The sequence below is a fragment of the Zootoca vivipara genome, chromosome 9 (genome assembly GCF_965207765.1).
Source record: "Zootoca vivipara chromosome 9, rZooViv2.hap1.1, whole genome shotgun sequence".
NCBI classification, from domain to species: Eukaryota; Metazoa; Chordata; class Lepidosauria; order Squamata; family Lacertidae; genus Zootoca; species Zootoca vivipara.
The window spans coordinates 56,650,032-56,661,305 of record NC_142592.1 but is presented as its reverse complement, the minus strand read 5'-3'; positions in this window follow the sequence as shown (position 1 = coordinate 56,661,305).

Sequence of the window (11,274 nt, the reverse complement as noted above, 5' to 3'; positions counted from 1 at the left end):
CAAGTCCACCTTCTCACTCATAGCAAATGTGAGGATGCCAGGGGGTGGAGGCAGCTGTAGAATTAGGCTGCAGTCCCTCCACCTCCCCTTACACATTTATTGAATACATTGCTGAGGGGGAGGGCTCACCTTTCTTGCACACACATATGCAAATGCATAGGCATGAATATTAATATCAGGCATGATGACATGCAATTCTGAGCATGCCACTTTATTTTTTTAAAAAATTATCTCCAGCATGTTAATAAAATCATGAGGTCGATTATATATGGATCAATTATATGTGTGTATTTAGATCTTTCATTAGAGAACAAAAAGAAATCCCCACTTGCTTTTAAACCAGAGCAGCATTTCCAGGGTAAATGAATGCCATAGGCAAATAATAACCTCCAGCAATGTGCAATGGAGAGATCTGTGATAGAGAATAGGAGTGATGCACAAATGTGTCCCTGTTTGCACCTGTGAAATGACAAGCATATTTATATTTAAACTATATGGCGGGGGAACTTGGTGAGAGTTCTAAAAACTTTTGTCAACATAACCTGACCCTGCATGAGAGACAGGGCTCAGTGCATACAGAAGGCCTCGTGTTCAATCTCTGGCCTCTGCAAGGAGGGCTGAGACTGTCTCCTGTCAAATCCTAGAGAGCAGCTGCCAGTCAGTATAATCAATAATGAGATAGATGGACTATTGGTCTGGCTGGCAGCTTCCAATGCTCCTGTGAGGGTGAAAAACTGCACCCAATGAAATTCCTTCTACCTTTTGTTTCTTTAATAGCACTTTGGCAACATTGGGGCACTGTGAAAAGTTGGTTTGCTTGCAAAACTGCCATTTGGTCTCTTCTTCCCAGGAACTGACCATTGTCTGGAGCTGCATGTATTCTGCTCCATGATTTCTAAAAATGTTATGAGAGACATTGCACATATCTTTGTAAATCAAGAAAACTTTTAATAAATAAATTTTAAAAGTTGAGGAAGAGAAAGAAGTTTGGTGCTTCTGAGTGTTCAGAAATTAATAATCAGGCCTGCAAGCTTAGTATTATTTTTCCAGAGTGCAGGTGGAGAGCTGTGGAGGAGAAAATAATGGCTTCTTTAAGCCATAGTAAGTTCGTGCCTCAGGTTTCAAACAAACAAACAAATATCCTTTATTAGGCATGTCAAACCACACATTATCACATAAAATTTATATACAGATTATATAAAATACAGACTCAGTTGAGCAAGGCTTATCCCAGTCAGTTCCTTAACTCCAGGAAGAGTATAGATATATATAAATACTACAACCGAACACTGGCACATCACCTACCAATTAAGAAGCACTAAACCTCTTTGTAATGGCCCAGCCTTTCTGCATGGACAGCACTCAAAAATCAGCGCCGTCTTAAGCGCCCCTGTCGCCATGGTGCGCCAGATCTCTCCGGCGCCCTTCCGCCCCGTTTCCCAGCACGGTGGGCGGGTGGGCGCGGCGCTGCTGCGTGGCGGGCGGGCAGGCACAGCGCAATCTCTCCGGCGCCCTCCCGCCCCGTTTCCCAGCGCGGTGGGCAGGTGGGCGCCGGGCAGAGCTGCGCAGCGGACCGGCGGGCCAGCGGGCGGGCGCAGCTCACGGCGCCCTCCTGGCGGGCTGGCGCCATGGTGCCCTGCGCCACCGGGGTTCTACGACGAGCCGGCCCTGTCAAAAATTCAGCTACGGCTGTAGTAATTTGATCATCCCTGTCCGATAGTAGGACCTGAACAGTTGGTAGCTTGGAAATCAGCCAATTGAGTTGCAAGGCCTCTAATAGTTGTCTTCTGGCATGAATTCCAAATTCACAAGAAAAGAAAAATATGCTCCAAAGTATCAGGTTCCTGTTTACTACATTTGCAGAGACGCTCTGATTCTGGGAGACCCAAATATCTTCCTCTCACCCTCATCGAGGGAAACATATTAAATCTGGCCAGCATAAACAGCCTACACAGTTCGTGGTTTTTCAAATTTGTCATGTATCCCTTTTGAAAATCTCTGCACAGTGGGCGATTTAAATGGAGAGGAGAACAGGTGCTGTGCTTTGCAACCTCAAGCGTGGAGAGAACACTTTTTCCTATAAGAGTCTTCCTAATAATTTCCCAGATGTCTTTGGGATCAGAATTTTCAAAGTCAACTAAGTTAAGCCCTATCAAATTCAATTTTCTCCTACAAATCAATGATAGATTGTAAATTATATTATCACTTAAAAGATCATACAGGAGAGAGTTAGGGGATAGGGCTCTGTAATGCAGGAAGATCCAATATTTCAAGGTCCTCAGCCATGCTCTTGCTGATAGACAATATTCCCAGCTCGCAGCATATATTGATTCATATTTTACAGAGTTTGCGAGTCCTAGTAATGGCCTCAGAAGGGATGCATGAAATTTATCCAGCATCTTAAGGTCACCTGAAATCCACAGTGGGGTGCCATATAAAAGTTGGGCACAAAGTTTCATGTCAATTACTTGCAGTACCGCTGGAATGTATCTGTTTCCTTCAGGGGGAAAGAAATAAGATTTGATATGGTGGGCTGTACCTTTAACCTTAGCTATTGCCACACAGATGTGTGTGTTCCAGTTCATATTATTTTTGAATACAATCCCCAGATAATTGAAATGCTTCACTTCCTGTATTAGATGTCCATTGATTATATCGTTTTTTGGGTTCCCTCTTTTTGTAAACTGCATAATTTTGGTCTTATCATAGTTGATTTTTAAAATTATTAAGGGAGCAGAAGTTTGAAAAGCTCTTAAGTAATTTTTTAATACCCAAAGAAGAAAGTGAGATAATTGCTGCATCTACATATAGTAATAAAAAAACTGGGATATTGTTTAGATAAGGAGTGTGAGAGGTTACATTCTGAAGAAATAATGGTAAATCAGATAAGAATAGATTGAATAGAGTAGGTGCCAGGACACAGCCTTGCCTAACTCCTCGATTGTTGAAGATTGGACCTGCAAGTCTACCATCTTTTGAAACTTTAACATATATTTGGTTATTAGAGTGTAAATTTTGTATCAGTATCAGTAGATGTGGGTCTATACCAAGGTGTTCCAGTTTGGTCCACAGTTTGTTGCGATCGACCGAATCGAAAGCACTTTTTAAATCTACAAATGCCACAAAGAGTCTTCGCTTGTTTTTCATGACATATTTATCTACAAGGTGACTTAACACTAAACATTGATCAAGTGTTGAGGAGCCTGCCTTGAAACCAGCTTGTTCCTTACCAGGCAGACCTTTGGTTAGCATCCATTGTTCCAGTTTAATAAGCAGGGATTTGGCATAGATTTTGCTTATGCATGGTAACAAACTAATAGGCCTGTAGTTCTCTTGACAGTTCCTATCGCCTTTTTTAAAGATCGGCACCACTATTGAGTTATTCCACGATTTTGGTACAAGGCCTGAATGATAAATAGAATTAAAAAGCGGGACAAGATTAATGGCCCACCATTCCACATTTGGTCTCAGCAAGTCTATTGAGATGCCGTCCATACCCGGGGATTTTCCCTGTTTAAACGAAAGAATTATCCTTTTCATCTCCTCTTCAGTAATTTGAAATTGTGTGGTTCTTGCCGCAGGAGACTTAAAATTCTTCTTTGTAAAAGCTTGAGGATCATAAAAAAACAGAGGTAAAATACGTAACCCAGGCTTCATCACTTATATTGGGGAGATCAGTGGTAGTTTTTATTGAGAGAAGTGACCAGAAGGTTTTAGAATCTTTAATTTCTAGCGCAGCCACAATTTTGGACCATTTGGCTTGTGCAGACATGATTTTTTTTCTAGGAGCATATTCTTAAAAGTATTTTTCATTTCAAAGTAGATCTTCCAAAGATCTTGGGAGTTGGTAACAGAAGCTTCTTTTAGACAAGTTATAAGTTCTTTCTTATGGTTGATACAATCTTTATCAAACCAGTTATACTTGTTTGAAGGTTTGTTGCTGAGATGGAGATTTAAAAAAGAAGAGAATAATTCCTGTATAGTATTATAATAGTAATCATTGTCTGCCAAAGGCATCAGATTTTGGTTAGCAAAGGTTCAAGAATAACTGGGTTATTTTCAAATACTGCTAATAGATCCTCCCTATTTTTATCTTCTATATAAATTCTTTTCGCATAGTCTTGTCGGCACTAATAGGAGGACAGGTATCATTGTTTCTGGGATTTCTGTACATCGCTAAAACAATTGGAAAGTGGTCACTCTCTGAGCGGGTTACAACTGTAAAAGAGGAAACTTCATCTAAGATTTCAACAGAAACTAGAGAATAATCGATTACACTCCTGCCCCTTTTGGAGCAGAAGGTAAATTCTCCTGGGATATCAGGCCATATTGAACCATTCAAAAATGTAAGATTAAATTCCAAAATCAATTGTAAAAGTTTTCCTCCCGCTTTATTAATAATATTATCTTTCGAATTTCTCCCTAATCTCAGTGGAAGTGGAGAATCTTCAGCTAGAGTTGAGACATAGCGTTTATAGAGAACTGTATTGTCTGATCCAATTCGAGCATTGGTGTCTCCCATTACAATCAGGGGGACGTTTGGGAATTTACTGTGTATTAAATACAGCTCTTCAGAGACTATATTCCAACCAGAATCTGATTTAGCTTCCGACTCTATGGGAGGGAAATATATATTTAGAAGAAAAATTTCCTTATGTGCATTAAACAATGATAACAGTTGAGCATACTGTCCAATATTTCTAATATAATTTATTTTAAGGTTAGAAGACTGTTTAATACCACAGATCAGACCGGCTTTGGGGCGTCCATTCTTTGAGATTTTGGTAGCAAGTAAATTATAAGTGGTAAAATTCGGAATTTCTAAAGGTTTAAGAGACCAAGTTCCCTGAAAAAAGATTATATCATGAAGATAAAAAAAATTATAAAATCAGAATCAGCTAATTTACACGAAAGTCCGGCTACATTCCAAGACATAATTGAAAAGGTTTGGAGAGATCTTTGATTAGGGGATACTGATGGTCAATCCGATAGGGGGAGCACATTTCCATTAGATTTGTTTACATCGCCAGAAGGATTATCTATCGGGTCTTCAGCAATAATATCTGAGGACATCTTCAGCTTACTCACATTAGAAGAGAATGGATTAATACAATTGGATACCCGCATGTCCGTGCTAGGCACTTTATGTGAGGTACCCAGTTCGGACTCATAAAGTTCTCTCATTTTATCCCAGGCTAATGAAGTAACTATATTTGCCTCGGAAGGAAGTTGTATGGAGGTTGAGGCTAGGGGAGAGCTTTTCACCTCCGGCTTGTTGGAGAGTGGATTCATCTCTGCATCTACCTGCCAGCACAGAGGGGCAGATGGTTTTCCAACCCACAAATCTAGCTCATGATGGTATAGATGAGGAGCAGATTTTGAGACACAGTCAGGCAAGTTTTGCTTAAGTGGCTCCATCTGATCTTTCGTTAGGGTTATCAGACAGGAGCGCAAGGTGTCAAGTTTGTGGAGTATTTCGTTCTGGGCTTCTTGAGGGAGAGCTTGGTAGGAGTATAATAGGTTGTTTTCAAAACTATCCAGGTCGTTTCCTTGATTTGTTGCACGCATAGGGTCATAGGAGTCCATCTTTTGGTGTTCTTTGATAGTCAAGTTGGTCGGGTGATTAGAGTTTCCATCTGAAGGATTTATATCAATTAGAGCAAGTTGGTCAATCTTATAAGAAGTTGCAAGATAGGGAAAAAGAGGCGTTGGAGATGCCTCATTTTTGAAATATCTTGATATTCTTACGCCACTTATCTTCAGGCGGTCTCTGCATTTGTACACTGTTTTGGCCAATCTCTGGTCTCGAAATGAGGCCACCACCCTAGCATGAAAGCCATCAAAATATAAGTATTCGACGTGAGCTAGGTCAGTAGGATTGATAAGAATACCTGGCATATATGCCTTTAAAAGGTTCCATAGGTGGGCTTTACGTTCCTCTTGTGATAGAAATCCTGGAGGCTTAGGGTATCTTGATAAAACAAGCTTGTCTTGAGACAAAACCAATTTCCTGTTATTATCTGACGGAATTTTCTTCTTGTAGAGTTTGGGTTTGTCTGCAGATAAGACGTAGGCCCGTGGACCTTGGATCAGGGGATCTTGCTTAGGATTTGGTGTATGTAGAGACACTGGGGAGTCCGAGAGTTCCAATGCATGGTCTGAGTAAGAGTTTAAGGTATTCCTTTGCTTGGGCAGCTTGGGTGGCTTCTTCACTGAAGATGTCACAGAGTTCACTCTATTTGAGGGACTCTCAAGAAGTTTAAATAGCTTTTTAAAATCCATTTTTTTATATTTCATTGCCTTAGCGTTTTTAACATTTTTATGGACATTAGCCCTGCAGCTTCTTTTAGTCTTCTTTAGTGGTTTATTTTTGCAAAAGGGGGGGGGTATTATTACTTACGGGTTCTGTGATCACACTGCCATATTTTTCCCAGAAAGTTTTACAGGTATCTGTCACAATGGTAAGAATTTTAGTACAAATACTGAGAAAGGATTTTATGTGTTCAATGTCCTCAGTTAAAAGCACAAGCCACTTAACAATTGATAGATCCTCTTCATTTGCCTCAATGAGTTGAGGATTAGGATCTTTAGTTGTTCTAACGCTTCCCGAGGACAGTTCCAAGATTTGTTTTAACATTAATTCCTCGATTTTTTGGACTTGGAGTAATTCATGGGGTGTTCGGGATTTAGGACTCACTTTCGGAGGTGACTCAGCTGTTTTAACAATTGCCTTTGTCCCCTTGGTGTAACTTCCCTCTGCACAATCTTCTCTCTGCACAGGAGGTCCTTTGTTATGTTTGTTAGAAGGCTTGGCAAGGGAGGGGATAGAATCTGGGTTCTGCCGTTTCTTTGTCACCCCCACTTTGCCCTTGCTTAGATAGCAAGAAGTTATTTTTGTTTGCACTTTCTTGGAAGTAGGTGAAGACCTTGAGGTTTTACAGCCACTCTGGGTCGATACCATTATTTTGCTTAGAGTTAAAAAAGTCTTTAAAAGTCTCACTGCAATTCCTTAGCCAAGATGATGATGGTAGGGAGTGCAAACAAGCATAGATAAAATAAGAGCAGCCACAAGATATGAGGCTTTCCTTCTTCAATTAACGCTGAGGGCCCCGGCACTCCTCTGACTCGTATCCAAATGAGAATCAATAGTTTAAAACAACTTCCTTAGACTTTGACTCCTTTAAAACATTTAGGTTTAGGTAGGATGCATTAGGCTAAAAACTAAGCTAAAAAGTTTTTAAAAAGAGTCAATTTAAACAGTATAAATCAAAGTAGAGCAAACCAGGAAGGTGTGGCAGTCTCTCCTCTGGCAGAACTATTCGAGACTACCTCCTCAGGTTTCTTGCTTGTAATTAACAGTTTTCAAAATGGGGCTGCAGTTGTTTTCATTATCCATCTGTCTTGAGAGACAACGGAGTGCTCCTCTGGGGGTGAAGTCAATCTGCTGCATTAGCAGCACTGAAGTGACCTCCCCAGGGTGAAAGCCTGGGCACTGCGTATGGAGGTCCTGGGCTGCCTAGACAACAAGACCCCCCTCTCAGCCTTGCTGAAGTGGTCCGAAGGAAAGCAGCAGAGCAATACGTTTTGGCACCAGCTTGGTTGCAGGAGTCGCCAGGAGGAGGAGGAGGCATAAAAGGCACCGTCCAATTGTCTTAGGAACTGCACTCCGGATTTGTGCAGGATTTACTCCTTAGCCTTTTCTTCTCCCATAAGGCAGCGGAGGTTTAGGATCAGAGCTTTCCTTCTCCTAGATAGGCTACCTTCCCAGGTTGACAATCCCTGTCTGCCCCTCACTTCTCTCTACAGCAGGTGCAGAAATTACCATCTTGCCCACTGGACCCGCTATTGGCTCAACCTGCTGGAGCCTGTCTTTGCATGCAAGGGAAGTCCCTAACTCACCGAGGGTTTGAGACCCATTGGCTACCTTCACCTGGTTTAGCCCGCCAAAACCGTTCCCTGGGTGTGGCTGCTGTCGTGTGCTGACAACTTCTAGGAGCCACAAGTGAAAGCTGAGTGCAGGGTGGGGACCAAAGGTGGACAAACAACCCCAGAAGGAGCACAATGTGTCCCCCATCAGAGGTACTACCCCTCCCCTAATAACCCATACACCCTCATGATTTTCCTGGCTGCAGTATGAGAAAGATTTGTTACATAGGATTTAGCTGTTGAAGATCAAACAAGAAAGCTTGTGATCTCCCTTGAGGCCATTGAGCAGAGCAGAATTTCCCCTTGAGGTTAAAATCAATTTTGAGCTTGTTGTTCTTTAACTGCCTTGGCTAGATGATGGAAGGACCTTGGGATTATTTATGAACAAGTAGGAATACATTTCATGGTTTAAAAATGGGTGGGGTTTTTTTTGTTTTGTTTTTTTGCAGTTTAAATGCACGTCCTCCAAAGCCAGTTTGTCACGGCCAACAGATTTGGGGTGGAACTAGATAGTGAACTTTAAAAAAACAGCTTGCTGTGTGTCAAGGGGATGATGCGCCGTAGACACAGACAGCTCACATGGGTAGGCAAACTAAGGCCGATGGGCCAGATCCGGCCCAATCGCCTTCTAAATCTGGCCCACGGACAGTCCGGGAATCAGCGTGTTTTTACATGAGCAGAATGTGCCCTTTAAATTTTAAAATGCATCTCTGGGTTATTTGTGGGGCATAGGAAGTAGTTCATGTTTTTTCCCCAAAATATAGTCCTGCCCCCACAAGGTCTGAGGGACAGTGGACCGGACCCCTGCTGAAAAAGTTTGCTGACCCCTGGCTCAGGATCTTTCTTTGCACAGGGTATGAAAGGGTACCAGGATGAAAGGCCACCCCACACATTGGGTTTTCCTTTGAGAGGGAATATAAGGACAAATAACCAGGCCAAAAAGGAAGGTTCAAAGCTTTATTGCCTAAAAACATTTCAAACCCAGAAAAGAGGAAAATAGAAGTTGGGAGTGAAGCTACTCCCCCCTACCTAGCAGACTAACCCTAAATTCATAGGCACGGAGAATGGGAGTGTCCACCCCCACCCACCCCCAAGGCTAGAGATCCTGGCTGTAGCAAACAAAAATAGGAAATAGTTGAGGCTTGCAAATAGGTGTTGCTGTAGCCTTATCAGCTACTAAGGGTCCTTTAAGTTGCGCCCAGGCAAGGACAGAGACAGTCAATAAGACACCGGGGTTGAGTTCCAGAGAAAGAGTTTTAATCTCTAATTAGAGAGACTCCTGATGACATCCCCCACATTCTAAATGTGCGTACGCAAGGGGGTCACAAGTACATATAAGGATCTTCCTGTGTCCGGTAAACACATGCTGACTCATGCTGCCCCGGTAGCATCCTCACTCAGCCTTGAGTAAGACTATGCGTCAAGTATAGCAGCTTCCATGTGCGTCCACTGATAAGCCTTTCTCTGTGATCCAGACAAGGTCAGCTCTTAGCCTTGATTGCACATTGACACACAGAGGCATAGAGGCAATGAGGAAAGCATTTCAAGCAAGACACCCCAGGGCTACAGCCATACAGTCAGAATTCATACAATGCAAGCAATGCAAACTATAGGATCAGATCTAGCTCAATAATACAATTAGCAATTCTCTCTCCACATTGCCTCTTTGGATTTCCGCTGTTTAAGCCTCCTCTCACCCCTAGGAACCCCTCTGGGGTCTCCTGGGCTCTGCACCTGCCTAGTGTAATTCAAAACAAGCCCCTCCCCACATGGCTCTTGATCCCCACTTCAACCACCCTTGTGGTCTCTTCCAACTACAATTCTATGATTCTATTGATATATTACCATAGCATATGCATCATTCTGCTTTCTTGAATTGTCCTACTCCTAGGCATAGCAGCCAACTCCTAGGGGCCTCTGGGCCTCCCCCCCCCCAATTACTGGTAAATACCGTACAGTGGTACCTCGGTTTATGAACACAATTGGTTCCAGAAGTCTGTTCATAAACTGAAGCGTTCATAAACTGAAGCGAACTTTCCCATTGAAAGTAATGGAAAGTGGATTAATCTGTTCCAGACGGTCTGCGGAGTACTTAAACTGAAGCGTTCATAAACTGAAATGAACTTTCCCATTGAAAGTAATGGAAAGTGGATTAATCCGTTCCAGACGGGTCCACGGAGTACTCAACCTGAAGCGTACTTAACCCGAAGCATGGGTGTAATTGGTTCCAGTAATCTGTTCATAAACTGAAGCGTTCATAAACTGAAGTGAACTTTCCCATTGAAAGTAATGGAAAGTGAATTAATCTGTTCCAGATGGGTCCGTGGCGTTCGTAAACCGAAAATTCGTAGCCCGAGGTGTTCATAAACCGAGGTTCCACTGTATTTGAAAGAGTCATCCCCCCCATGTTGATGGGCTTTCTATGTGGGGCTTATCTGCCCCCCCCAGTATTTTATTAAGGATGGAAGAGGGAGGAAAGGAAGGAAAAAATAGAGAGAGGGATAACTCATATATGTAGGTGCCTCTGGGTGACGCTGTGATGCTGGAACTCTGCAGCAAGAGGAAGATACCGGTACGCCTGTACAGGAGCCTTGTAAGCAGCTTTCTCTCTGCTTGATTTACAGCAGGCACGTCCAACAGGTAGATTGTGATCTACCAGTAGATCACTGGATGTCTGTGGTAGATCACTGCTAGATCACTGGCACCCCTAAAAAAAGCTCCCCCAAAATTTTCCTCCTCCCTAAAAAAAGGTGAACTATGACCTGAAGCCCTAAACAAAAATGGGCCTCCCTCCCTCCTAAAAGAAGCTCAACAAGTTTGACCTAAACCCCAAAAAACAGGGCTTCCCTTCCTTAAAAAAACTCAACAGCTTTGACCTGAACCCCCCAAAAGGGGGTAGATCACTCCCAGTTTTTAACTCTGTGAGTAGATCAAAGTCTCTTGGGAGGTGGCCACCCCTGATTTACAGTATACAGATGCAGGAGGAGGGGCAGACTGGAACGCCACTGCTTTTTATAAACATCACTGTGTCTATCAAAGCTACAGCTCCCCCTTTTTCTTATTCACTTCCTTTTAGCCTTGCAGAGCCACATTAGTCAAATTGAATCCTCTGTACCCTCATTAAATTGCCAATAGAACTCTTAATGTGATCCCTGAATGCTCATCAACAACTCCCACTGAAGAACAATAGGGTGAAGTGGTGAGCTATCACATCTTGCCTAGGGATATCTGCTCCATTGTCTTAACTGCTTAACTACCGGCAGCCACTTTGCTTTATTTATTTGATGTGTTTTTGTTACAGCTGTGTTCCCGCCCCCGCCCCCCAGCAAGCGGAGACTGAGCTGCTCT